We start from the raw sequence: 12,831 nt of genomic DNA, 5'->3' as shown, positions 1-12,831 counted from the left end.
ACTCTAGTGTACATAAGTATTTTATACATGTGGGATTTCAAATCAAAGAGCAAAGTATGAATTCAATAATTGTCCTGGGACAATCAGAGAATCACCTGGAAAGAACAAATTCTATTCCTGTCATAATGACCACAAAAATAATTACAGATAGTGATGTAAATATTAAAATACTAATAACAGCAAATACAACTCTTTGCTCACATTAATTCAACTTCTCCTCACTATAACAAGTACTATTATCATCTCCATTTAGACATTAAATAAACCTACATAAGAGATTTATACCATTATAAGAAAGTATTTCTAAGAATAATAACAAAGATAAAACACAAAAGGAAGACATTTACTATCTTAAGAATATTTTGAGCCACAACAAATATAAACCTACTGAACAAAATGAAATGAAAGAACTGACAAGGAAAAACTCTGTGATAGATGTTGATGAAGACAAGGGATTAATGTTCATAACATACAAAGAGCTGTCACAAAGCAAAAAGAAGTTTCCTCACTTAAATTTGTGCAAAGGACAAAATGGATCATTCACTTTTCAAAAGTCAGATGGCTAATCAGTGAAAAATGCTCAATACCTCACTGGTCATCAAATGCAAACTAAAACAATGAAAAAGCACTTTTGCTCATCTTATTGGTAAATATTTTTAAAAGATATTGTAGCTAGTGTCCATCTGTGGGAGAAAAAACTGTGAGCGACCTTTTTGGAGGATGACATGTCAATGGATATGTAAACTCTGAAAAACGTGTGTACACACTGATTCAACCCCACTTCTAGGAATCGTTTCGTTTAGAAAAAAAATCAGTTCAAATAGATGTACTGTTTACACTGGTGGGAAGAAAAGCTGAAGTGAAATCATATCCAGCGATAGAGAATTGGTTACGTAAGTAATTCTACATTTCTCATTCCACACAGGAGAAGGAATTTCTAGTCACTTGAAAGTAGCCTGTGATGAAAGTAAATGTCACATCCAGGGACTAAATTTCCAGAAGACTTAACTAAAGGCATGATCATACAAGATCACAGGAATGTCTGTTAAAGAAAGATGCCAGTCAAACATCCTTTCTGACAGTGGAAAATGGAGAAAAGTTAAGTGTCCTCCATCAAGACAATGAAGCGCCTAAATCACGGTGAGCTGTGGGCACTGAGGGGGCCGGCGTTTCCCCGTGGCCCAGGGCCTTGTCAACAGCATTCTCCCACCAAAGGTGTCCTTGCACAAGAGACCACACCTGCACATCAGGAGACCCCTCCACTCTATCTGAAAGGACCGGGTGGGTCTGGAGTTTGAGGACGTCTATGATATACCCCTGAGTGAATAAAGCGAGCTGCAGAAAACATATAGTATGGCTTCATTTTTCAAAAAAGCATATATACACACATATACATAGATTTCTCATATGTATGTACGTATGTATGTATGGGTATATATATATGTCATAGGCATAAAGGTCATGAAATATATACACCACATTGGCAACAGCTTTTACACTCAGGAAATAAGGGGAAGGGAGGTAGGGCTCTTTCGGTACCACCACAGTTCTCTTTTCAGTATTTCAGTTAAGTACACTTGGAATTTAAAAGTTTATTTAAGCCCAAAGTAAAATGGACGATGCCTCCACAAGACAGAATGCTATACTGGTCATTAAAAATCATGCCAAGGGAGATAGAATATTGTAGAAAAACATGTAATAAGCCGAATGGAAAATGGAGGTCTCCACACAGTAAACAGACACAGAGTGCTCACTGGTTTTTATGACAGAGCTGATACACACTGATGAAAAGAACAGAAAGTAGATGTTAAAGTGTTAATTATTATTTCTGACTAGTGGGACCTGGATAGACTTTTTTGTCCCTTTTTTCAGACTTATTGCATTAAATATACATTATTTTTCATCTGAAAAAAGCATTTTTAGATGTGTAGTACCACACATTGGAGAATAATACACGAGTACTTACAGAAACAAATAACTAGGAGACACCGCAGCAGCGCCACACAATGTAGAACGGGCGATCCTGATTAACACCGCGCAGTTACATAAGGACCCACAAAGTGAGAGCACCTGCTGTAACAGGGCGCGGCCCCCTTCTATTTGTTACCTGTGTCTTCAGGGCTGAGGCAGTTCTGAGCATGGCCAGTGACAGTGTTGGTGTCTGGATGGATGCCACTGGATGTGAGGGAACCTGCAAGCCGAGAGGAATAACAGAAATCATCCTCTGCCTTTTCTGTCTTGTTTCTTTGTTACTTTAAAAGAGAGGCATAAATAAGATAAACTGTGTATCTTCCCTACTGAAATTTCAGTAATGAAACCGTTTTCAAAGTGTTCACAACTTTTATTCTGCCTATAACCGTCTTTTCATCAAAGCTTCATATTTATTAAATGTTAATTAACTCAGTTAATTAACTCCCTGTTGAAACTTTCTACTATAGAACATGAAATGCACTATGTGAAAGAACCACTCCTGCAGTGACTAGCTTGGCTGTCTTGACGGCAGTGCAGTCAGCCCCCAATATCCCGTGGCTCTGAGCTCCTGATGCTGCTAAGAGAGCACGCTGCAGCCTCAGATGGAGAGAAAGTGTGAAAGCATTTCCTGAAATCTACAGCACTGACAAAACATAACTGACAAATCCCAGGCTCCTTTGAAGATGTCACTTTCGGTTTCTGGCCAACCCCCGTCAATGAGGAGAACCACCTCATTCCCGAGCAATGGCACTCACTTGGTAAGAAGTTCTGGAGAAATTTCCAGGTATAGAATGTAACCAACTATATGTAGAACTCTGACAAAAGAAACAATGCAATACCCTGATTTTGGAAGACACTCAAAATATTCTCCTAAGCCTTTGTAGCTGGAAAGGTTGGGCTTCTCCTGAGCCACTTATTTATTTCACAGCCAGTGAGCATCTCCCACAAACCCTGTTAAACTGTGTCTGCTGGGAGCCACAGGCACACTCTTGCTGTAGATCTTATAAGTCACAGGGCAGAGGTGTGTGTCTCACGGCTGCAACCCTCACACAGGCTCGCCTCCTAGCCTCACAGTTTGAACTTAGCCCCATTTTCTAACCTGTTTATTTGGTATCTGTTCTTCTGTAAGCTGCCTGAAATGCTTTTTGGAACAAGTCAGAAGAATGAGTGGGTAGAGAAATGGACAGATGGGCAGGTGAGAGATGGGCAGACCGAAAGAGAGACTCCAAGAAAAGGGGAACAAATAAAATTTCCTGTGCAAAACCCTCTTCTAGTCAGGGAAGAAAAAAACCACGGAGAAGAGTGAAGAGGCAGGTAACTTAGGACTGTTTCCTAGATTCCATGAAAAGTCACACCAAGAGATGAGAGGGTAGAACTATAAATAATAAAAGAAAAAAAGCACACATGCTTGAAAAATATATCTACAATATGAACTTTCTAAAGAATAGATTCAAATCAGCAGGGCCCAATACCACAATCCTTGGGTATTTACAGAAATGAGAATCCCATCTCCAAACCACAAGGCATCCCTTTGGAGCACTGAGAGTCTACACGGGGCAGTCATAAAGCCATCACCGCAAAATTTATGCTATCCTGCACTTACGAGGAACGAGCAGTTGTGCACGCGTGACAGTTACACACCACAGCACCTCTATGGGGGAGGGAAGCCTAGCGAGCCCCATCTCTGCAGTACAGAAAACCAGTCCTGGAGAGCCTAAGCCAACCTACCAGTTCTCCATCTCACAGGACTGGTCACTCCAGAGCAGGACTCGAACTCGGACACACGTCTGTAAGCACGATATTATCATGCTTTGTGTGATTTTTGTGTGTATAATACATTTGTTTCTGGCATGAAAGGATATTTAATAAATGATTCATTGTCTTGTCTATCTCATTAGCTCACAATCAATCTTTATACTGTTGAATTGTACTCTTTTCCACTGGAAAATGGAACGGAAAAAGCGGGGGTCAGAATGAGGTGGAGCTCCATTCTTTATCTGGTATCTCATCTCATCCAAGTCCCCAACCAGGGAGAAGGAGCCAATGTTCTCTTCATCTTTTAAAGAGAGGGCTCCACTGATGATGACTTACTCAACCCAAAAACCAAGGCTGGGGGAAGGGCACATGTAGCAACCAGAGCAGTATCAGATGTAGGAAAGTGAAGAGAGCTCACGGGAGGGCTCAGGGGGTCAGCCTGATTTAATTTCAATCGATAAAAAATACCACACTGTAAAAATACTAGCATGAAATGGATTTGTTCTTTCTTGACATCTAGCAAGTTTCCACAGCCCACATGTAACATTATCGTGAACCAGTGAAAGGAAGAGTCTACAGATAGGGAACATCAATGCCACAGGCAGGCTGAAACCCAGGCTGGAGTTTAGGAAGAGAAAGGGCATAGTTAAGAATTGGGGAAAGGCTGGAGGAAAAAATCACAAGGACTCTCAAGCATCATCCTAGAATCATATAATCATTCATTCAAGAGAGAGTTACTGAGGTCCTATTTTGTGCAAGATTGTACACAAGGCAAAGCAAGAGCGCAGCGACCATGTTGGCAGCAAGGGGCGGGGCTAAAATACACTTCTGATCCCGGTACCTTGCACACTTGTTCTCAGTATAAAGGCAAAGAAAAAAAGTAAAATAATATTCTGTAAACTCAAAGCATTGCTGAAAAAAAATTAAAGAAGACCTAAATACCTGGACAGACACGCCACGTACATTCCTGGATCAGAAGACAGTGCTCTTGGAATGGCAGTGCTCCCCAGAGTGATCCGTATATTCTACGTGGTCTCGATCACAATCCCAGCGGGCTCCTCTGCAAAAACTGATTAGCTGCTGTTATAATTCATATGGGAATTCGAGGGTCTCAGTAACCAAAACGATCTTGAAAAAGAAGAACAACATGAGAGGACTTGTAATTCTCCATTTGAAACTTTACAACTGTATCTCTAGGTGAGATTAGAGGCCATTTTTAAGTTATTACTGTGTTTATCCTTATTTTCTAAATTTTCTAGAATGAATATAATTGTTATAATAAGGAAAATAAAAAGTAAGGTATCTTTTAAAACATGCACACCGATTCATTCATTGGAAAAAAAGTATTTTAACTATAAAGGGGTGAACAAATATCTAGTGAAAAAGGACTACTTAAAAACAAGAGTGCATTTACATTTTTCATAAATTGAAAACTGAAAAGCACAAACACATCAAGTTTCTAGGGAGACAAATACAACATATTAACACTTATTTTCAAAAATTCTAATTGAACAATGAAAACTCAAGAAAGGGAAAATCGCGATTGACAGCCAAATGCAAACACATGGAGAGCAAAGGCCTAGAAATCACAGTTCCTTTAACTCTGCTACTACCTCAGTAGGGGAGGAAATTCCTCACTGAGGAGACAGTGGAATCCCATGCATAAGACAGGATACACAGTACAAACTGCGCTAGAATCGGGGGTGATTTTCTTAGAAGAATTCTAAAGTTAGAACATTGCTGAAAAACTATAAAAACACTGACAGACAGATTAAAACACACAGTCATATATATTATATAGAAACATATGAAGTCTGCTCCCATGTTACATAGAAATACAAACATATTTGTTCATTTATGGACACTGATTACTTTTTCCCGGTAGAATATTTCAACTAAAACAAATAATCAATAATACACACCTCTTGTCAAATCTAGTTGATAAGTTACTCTGCTATGTAATCATAATATGCCTAAGATAGATCTAAAATAAGTGAAAAAGATCTTTGTATGGTTTCTTGAACTCTTCTCAACATTCCAAACTTAATTTTAAAATAGATCTGAGCAGTATTTCTATATTATCTTTTCCCTCGTGAAATGACCAATACAGTCTGTTGTCAAAATTCTGTCCTTACAATGATTCACGAACACCGTATCCTCACAAAACTGCTGGACAGCAAGTCACTATCCAGACACTGTGACCAAACAAACGAAACACAAGGAAGACAGTGACCCTATTCTGGAGGGCTTACCGTCTGCGTCAACACCGGGGTTTTAATTTGATTGGTTTGATTGGGTAGCAAAATAAAATCAATCAATTATTTTCTTCTCTGAGCATTCTGTAAGTCATGACTCTTTTCAGTGTCATGAGCAGGAAAGACTTAAGCATGACTTGATTAGGTCAAATAGCAACAATCATCACCGGAGAGTGAGTAATAAAGAAGTTAAATGATAGCAATTCTTCTGCCTACATGAGACCTAAAATAAACCTACACTGATATCCGAAAGGAAAATGAGGAGATGAGGTTCCCAATGAGAAAACAAACAAACAAGAAACCAAAAAATGAAAGACTTTTTCATTAACGATTCCAGGCAGTAGTGGAGCATGGTGGTGAAGAGCACAGATGCTTGGGGACAATCATGAGGCTCTGAATTCCCACAGCACTGGGAAGCTTTGACACTCATAACTCAGTGAAATTTTCTGCATCTCAGCCTCCTATCCATAGACTGGGTATAACAACAGCACCCGTCTCCTAGGACGGTCCTAGAAATTAAGATATTTTATATGTAAATTTTAAATAAAATACCTCAGATTTTAAATATTGCCCCAAAAGCACAAGGAAAAAAGAAAACAGAGATAAATTTGAGTTCATCAAATTTAAAACTTTGCTTCAAATGACACCATCCAGAAAGTGAAAAAAACAACACTCAGGAGAAAATATTTTCAAATAATTTATCTGATTAGGAATTTGTATCTCCAAATAAAAAATAGCTCCTACAATTCAACAAAAAAGACAACTAAATTAAAAAATGAATAAAGAATCCGAAACGGTATTTTTAAAGGAAAATATACAAATGGCCAATAAGCACAATGAAACGAAGTTCAAAATCATTAGCTGTAAGGGAAATCATGTCAAAACTACTAGGAGAAACCGCTTCACACTCACTACATTAGGTTATAATTAAAAAAAGAATAACAAGAACTAATGAGGACACACAGGAATCAGAGATAGCAGCCCTTGCTGGTGAGATGTAACGCTGCGTGGCTACTTTGGAAAACAGCCTGGCAGGACCTCAGAGAGTTGAACAGTTGGTTTCTGAATGACCCAGCAATTCTACTCTGTGGGCACACACGTAAGAGAACTGAAAACAAATGTCCACATAAAAACTCCTACAGGAATGTTCACGGTGCCATTATTCATCACAGCCAAAAAGAAGAAACAACCAAAATGCCTATCACCTGATGAATGGGTAAACAGAGGGGCCCAGCCATACAGTGGAATATTATTCAGCAATAGCAAAGCATGGAGTACTGACCCAGGCAACAACATGGACAAACATTGAAAACGTTACTCAGTTTGAAAGAAGTCAGTCACAATAGACGGTTCCATTTACATGAATTGACTCGATTTACTTGAAATGTCCAGCACAGGCAAATCCACAGAGAGAGAAGAGTGGCTCCCTGGGGCTGGGGGAGGATGGGGAAGATGGGAATGAGTGCTTATGCATATGGGGTTTCCTGTTAGGAGGATGAAAATATTCTAAGATTGACTGGGATGCACAATTTTTGGCATAGAGTAAAAACCGGTGTAAATATTAATGGGTGAATTGTATTAAAACTGTTAAGAACAAAAGCACCTCGGGCCATTACCTTCCCATAGTAGATGCAAATTGCTAACTTTTATTACAGGAAGAAGAAACTGCCCTCAGCATGAAAGCAGGAGATCAGCAAATGTGAGTTAACCGAAATTGGATAAGAGCAGTTCACTTGAAACAGTTGCTGAGTGTATACGAAATATTCAGAATGAAGAAAATCAGTTTGACATCAAGATGAAGAATTCTGCTTCAAATGCAGATCAAGGATTCGGCAAGCCCACCTGCTAGAAATAACCAGAGAAGAAACCTGGTTCTTAAAACAAGCACCACATCCAACAAGGAAATGGTGGTGAGGAAAGCAGTCAGCCAAAAAACTGGAACAGTTTGCTACAAATAATTTCTCCACTGAAATTTCAAAAATAAAATGAAAGTGATGCAATGCTGCGCTGACCTCACGTGAATGGGCTTCCTCCGGTGCTCGACAGTTCTGTAACCCCGAATGAGAGACTCAGGAGAATCAGCATGGCTCCTGGGAGTCCCCAGGTGACTGCCCACCAGCACGCTGACCACCATCACATCTGCCAGGGTTGAATTGCAGAGAAGAGACCAACTTCTGAAAGGCACAGGAAATGTTGGCAAGGGAAAAAATGGCTGCAGTCAGTCCTGGGATAGAGGCCCTGACATCAGAGCCCAGAAGGCTGCAGGTGAACTGGAGTGGCCCTGGGGAAGAAAGGGACCACAAGGGAGCAGATCTCAATTCTCTTCTCTCTCTCCCTTGGGTAGGAGAGATAAAGCCTGCATCATTCTCACCTGGAACTGTGGGTTATGGCTGGCAGAAGTCCTACCGACACGGAATGATTATTCAAGACTCTGTGGGAAAAGTCCAGAAAAAGAGAAGGAGTAGGGAGCCAACTCCACGAGCCTCTCAAATGCTCCTATATTTACTGTGTATAACGAAAGGAAAAAGTCATTAACAGTTGTGTGATAGTAAGTAGGAACTTGAGGAAAGACGGGTGGAGACAGAGATTGTAGAATCTACAATGAGTAGAAAGGCTTAGTGTATCTTTAGGGAAGTCATGGGGTGAGGAGAATAAGATACATTCTTTAGATATGTGAATTACAAAGCAGACCACGAGACCAGCCAGGTCCTTGTTTTGGGGATAATAGACTATCTAAAAGCACACAAGCCCAGCTTTTATAGCTGAGGGCCTGGGTCCTTGCTTTGAAATGAGCAGAGTGCTATCTAAAGCATCAACTATGCAAGCAAAGCATTGTCTCTGCTTTTTAAGACAAGGAGACAGGAGTGAGGATGCACAGGCTCCTGCTTGCAAAGCAGTTACTAAGCACACATTTTTCTTCTGAACATTGACAGGCGGCTGGGATCTGTTAAAATTTGTTAACCTAATCTTGGGCTCCCACATGTAACCATTATGGAACCATTATGGAGGACACCCTAGGATAACAAATCCTAGCCCTGGGTCTTTTCCTGCCAGCTTCAGACACTCTAGCAGGATCTAGACACATCCCTGACTAACGATCCCACAGAACCACCCAGACTCTTAACTCCTGGCGCTTGAAACTTAATTTTAGCTCTACACAACTTACCGTAGAAAGGTTTCAGAAATAGAAGATATTACATTCTTTTATATCTCATCATATGAAGTAATTTTTCTGATTGCTCTAAGCTGCTTCTAATTGGCAAAGCACCTAATTCTGCAGGTGAATTCACTACTTTCCATTGGGCATAACTTGCCAGTTTGGGCTCGCTGAATTCTATTGGTCAAATACTGATGCACTTAATTGATTTCATTGTTCACCATTTTCAGCCGGGAGGAGAGGGAGTGTCACTCTGTTCCTCAGCCCACCCTCAACTCTTTTCTCATCAGCAACTCAGGCCTCCTGAAAATAAAACAAAGAATTTGTTTCCCTTCTACGCTTTCCACAAACCCAACAGGAAACATCAGCCTGGAGAAAGAATTCAACAAAAATGTTCAAACAAAAATCTATAAAACCTGAAGCAACTCCATCTCCGAATCATGATACACAATGACATGAAAGTAAGTGTGTCAAGCACAAAGCATGCGTGAGCCTGACCACCTCATTTCTATTCTTCAAAGGAAGGAAGGTTTTCATATTTTTTATTATCACCCTTTCTCATTGCTTCTGATTAAGCCAAAAATTAGTTTATGAAATAATTAAGCACTGCAATAACAGATTTTTGTTGTATCAATTATAGAAGGCATTCAGAGGGGATTGGAAAACCCACCTTTGTAAAAAATGTAAAATTTCTTCCCCTGTTAAAAACACGTATACAAAATGCAACAGAGAATTCAAATTCTTGCGGAGAGGAGCAAAGCCACAGAATCTAAGCAAAGTCATTACTATGAGTCAATTCAAAATTCACTAGACAAGCATGCTCAAAGCATTCAAAGAATTTTAAAGGCACACTGCAAACCATTCACTTAATGATCTGCAGGCTAGAGGAAGAATTTCCCTCTTTAACAGACAACATAAATCAAAAGGGTGCCCCTCCAAACAAAGACGAAAGATCAATCAGGTTTTTAACAGTTCTGATAAATCAGCATGTTCTAAAGAACAAAATTCAGAAATTTTAAACATTCATTCAAACCACAATGAAACAAGCACTTAAAAAAAAAGAAAAAAACCCCAAAGAAACTAAGCACATTGATCATGCACTTGGATCAATGAGATCGTCTTTTACCCTTCGAAGAAAGAACAGGCTATAGCCTTTTACTTGAAAATTAACACTACTTTAAAGATAACTCCTAAAACGGATTTCATCATTCATGTTGCCTTGAAAACTCTGAGGCACTTGTATCTGATCAGAAAAGCAATTCTGAGTAATAGTATGTTACAATTCAGCGCCAGTTTGCTTTAGAAGAAAAAAGAAAAGCTACTGTTCCTCAAATCCTGCACAGAGTGTGAAGTGCCTCCCGGCCTCTTTCTCCTCCCGTTTTCTAAGCTCATGCTCCCCAACACTTCTGAAACAAGTATGACAACCTCTTATTTCCAATATGCCAAATGACAAAAGAATATCAATTTATTTGTGTAAATATATGCCTACATCTTGAACTGGAGGAGGAAGGTATCAGAGGGCTACATGGAACTTATTTCTACCTTCCTGAAGTCACACACAAACACGTTCACACAGACACAAACACATACACACTGAATTACTGAGCACTTCACAAGCTTAGGAATTCCAACTTCTAGAAGATAACTTTGCAGTTAGTTTAAAATACAAAACTGTCAAGTTTTGAAAGACATGATCATCTGCTAAATCATCCAAATATCAACGAGACCCAATTTGCCTTCTCTGTAGAATGTAATTTCCCATGATGTCAAAGCAGACCCTAAGAAGTACTGGATCCAAGACTCGTGTTTATCACTAGCTATTATCGTTTTTAAACAAGTAAACAGATTCAGAAAGGTATGTCCCAACATTTTTTATTCTTATTGAAATAGCATATGTATTCAATTGTCTATACAGAAAATAGGTCCCAAGATGGTGTTTAAGAGCTATTTTGTGTATTGCAATATTTATTTTTAAGTGAAGACAAGGAGGGTGGGTATTACTCAGTTGTAGAGCACTTGCTTACCATGCACAATGTGCTGGCTTCAATCCCCAGTATTCCCCCCCCAAAAAAGTGCTTATTTAAAAATAAGAAAAAAGTTATAAAAAAATGCAGACTAAAAACCACTGCAATGTAGAAGCCAGAACTATAAAAAAAACATGTGTTTCTATCAAATACTGACTATATGTCAAACACAGGGACAACCACAAATCACCCCTGACAACCATCACGTGTGGTTCTCAGCAACCCTTCTAAGTAGACACGGATGAGAAGCCCAGCACTTCGGATGAGGAGACGGAGCTCGGAGGAGCCGGGGACGCTGACCGTCCTGCTCCCCGTGACAACACGTCAGCCCAGGACACTTGCTGACAGAGCTGCAGTGAGGGGACATGCAGCTGCGTGGAAACTTCGGGAGCTGGGAGTCGCAGAAAACACGAAAAATTGTTCAGTGAAAAACCAGCTCAAATATATTACACTGTGTCACATTCTTTAAACAGGGAACATGACTGAGACCTTTTTGATGCCTCCGTGTCCTTTATGCCATCATCAGTTATTTGCCCTCACAGCATGACCAGTGATGATCTGGACCCCTTATGAAGTGCACTCAGATGGCAGAGCTTTTAAAGCTGTTTTATGAAGTTTGTAAGACTCTGTGTATGCCTCACACAGGCGGTCATCCATCACTTCTCACCGGTGTGGACGTACCACCTGAAATCACTCCTTTCTGCTTTTTAAAATCCCTTCATCTAATCCAGACTTTTCAACAGCAAAGAATCAGCTCAACCACAGACAGTGAACAGCTTTTCACCAAATGGACTCGAACAGCCCATCGGACTACCTGGAAGCCCTTTTCTTTTATTAAACCCACTTCCGGGTACTTCATCATTTTCTGATTGGTGGACTTGGCCGCTGACTGGCCTACTCAGAGAGCTCCCAGCCTCACATCCGGGGGTGGGAGAGGACCCTGCTCTTGGGAGAAATCAGTGAGGAAGGCGGACATACTCAAGTCAGGACTGCATGTGTAGAAGTGCCAGAACGTGCTCAGAAATTATACCGTCAGCACCCCTGGGCTCCCATGGACTGGTTTCACATTAACCAAACTCACGAGACACTGATGCAAGAAAACCAGAAACTTAACTTATTAATGTAACAGAATATGTGAAACTATGAACCAGACTGAAATATCAGAGTTCAACCATGAGTACAGTTTCTCCTCCACGGCCTAATCCCGGGCAGGCAGTAACATGGCAACCATGGACAGAAGCAGAGCAGGAAGGGTTTCTAGATTAACTCAATGGACTAAATTTCTGTTATACCAACAGATCTACTGCCTGGAAAACAATTAACGCTAATCACGGTGCACTCTTCGTGGACAGTGGCTGAGACTAGACTGTGAGCACCTGTGTAACTCTCCTTTCCCTGTCCTTATTGGGCAAACTGATGCACAGAGGTACAGAGATCCAGGGATGCAGATACCTATAAACACCCAAAGCCCATCCCTGGGAGCCTCAAAACCAGACAGCCAGGGTTTAAATACCAGCTCTGCCACTTACTAGCTCTGTGACCTTGGCCAACTTTCCCTCTGTGTGCCTCAGTTTCCACACTGTAAAACTGGGATAAAAATCAAACATTCCTTACTCCATTGTTGAGAAGATTGAAGGATTCATTTCTGTAAAACTCTCAGAAAAGAATG

At 40.3% G+C, this 12,831-nt stretch overlaps 1 long non-coding RNA gene across 7 annotated transcripts in view; it reads right to left on the bottom strand.

The window, feature by feature from the left end:
* LOC141573362 (uncharacterized) overlaps positions 1-12,831 on the bottom strand; it is a 90,347-nt gene that overhangs the window by 27,547 nt on the left and 49,969 nt on the right. For 6 of the 7 annotated variants that reach the window (XR_012499060.1, XR_012499058.1, XR_012499057.1 and 3 more), the window contains 2 exons: positions 4,669-4,854; positions 1,967-2,191 (listed from right to left, as the gene is read on the bottom strand). This is a non-coding gene — a long non-coding RNA (uncharacterized LOC141573362). The remainder of the gene's footprint in view (positions 1-1,966; positions 2,192-4,668; positions 4,855-12,831) is intronic. The other variant, XR_012499061.1, reaches the window with a different exon arrangement.

This window comes from Camelus bactrianus, chromosome 15, assembly GCF_048773025.1.
Source record: "Camelus bactrianus isolate YW-2024 breed Bactrian camel chromosome 15, ASM4877302v1, whole genome shotgun sequence".
NCBI lineage: Eukaryota > Metazoa > Chordata > Mammalia > Artiodactyla > Camelidae > Camelus > Camelus bactrianus.
Note: the sequence above shows the minus strand (reverse complement) of the source record. Positions and strands in the feature narration are given on the sequence as shown.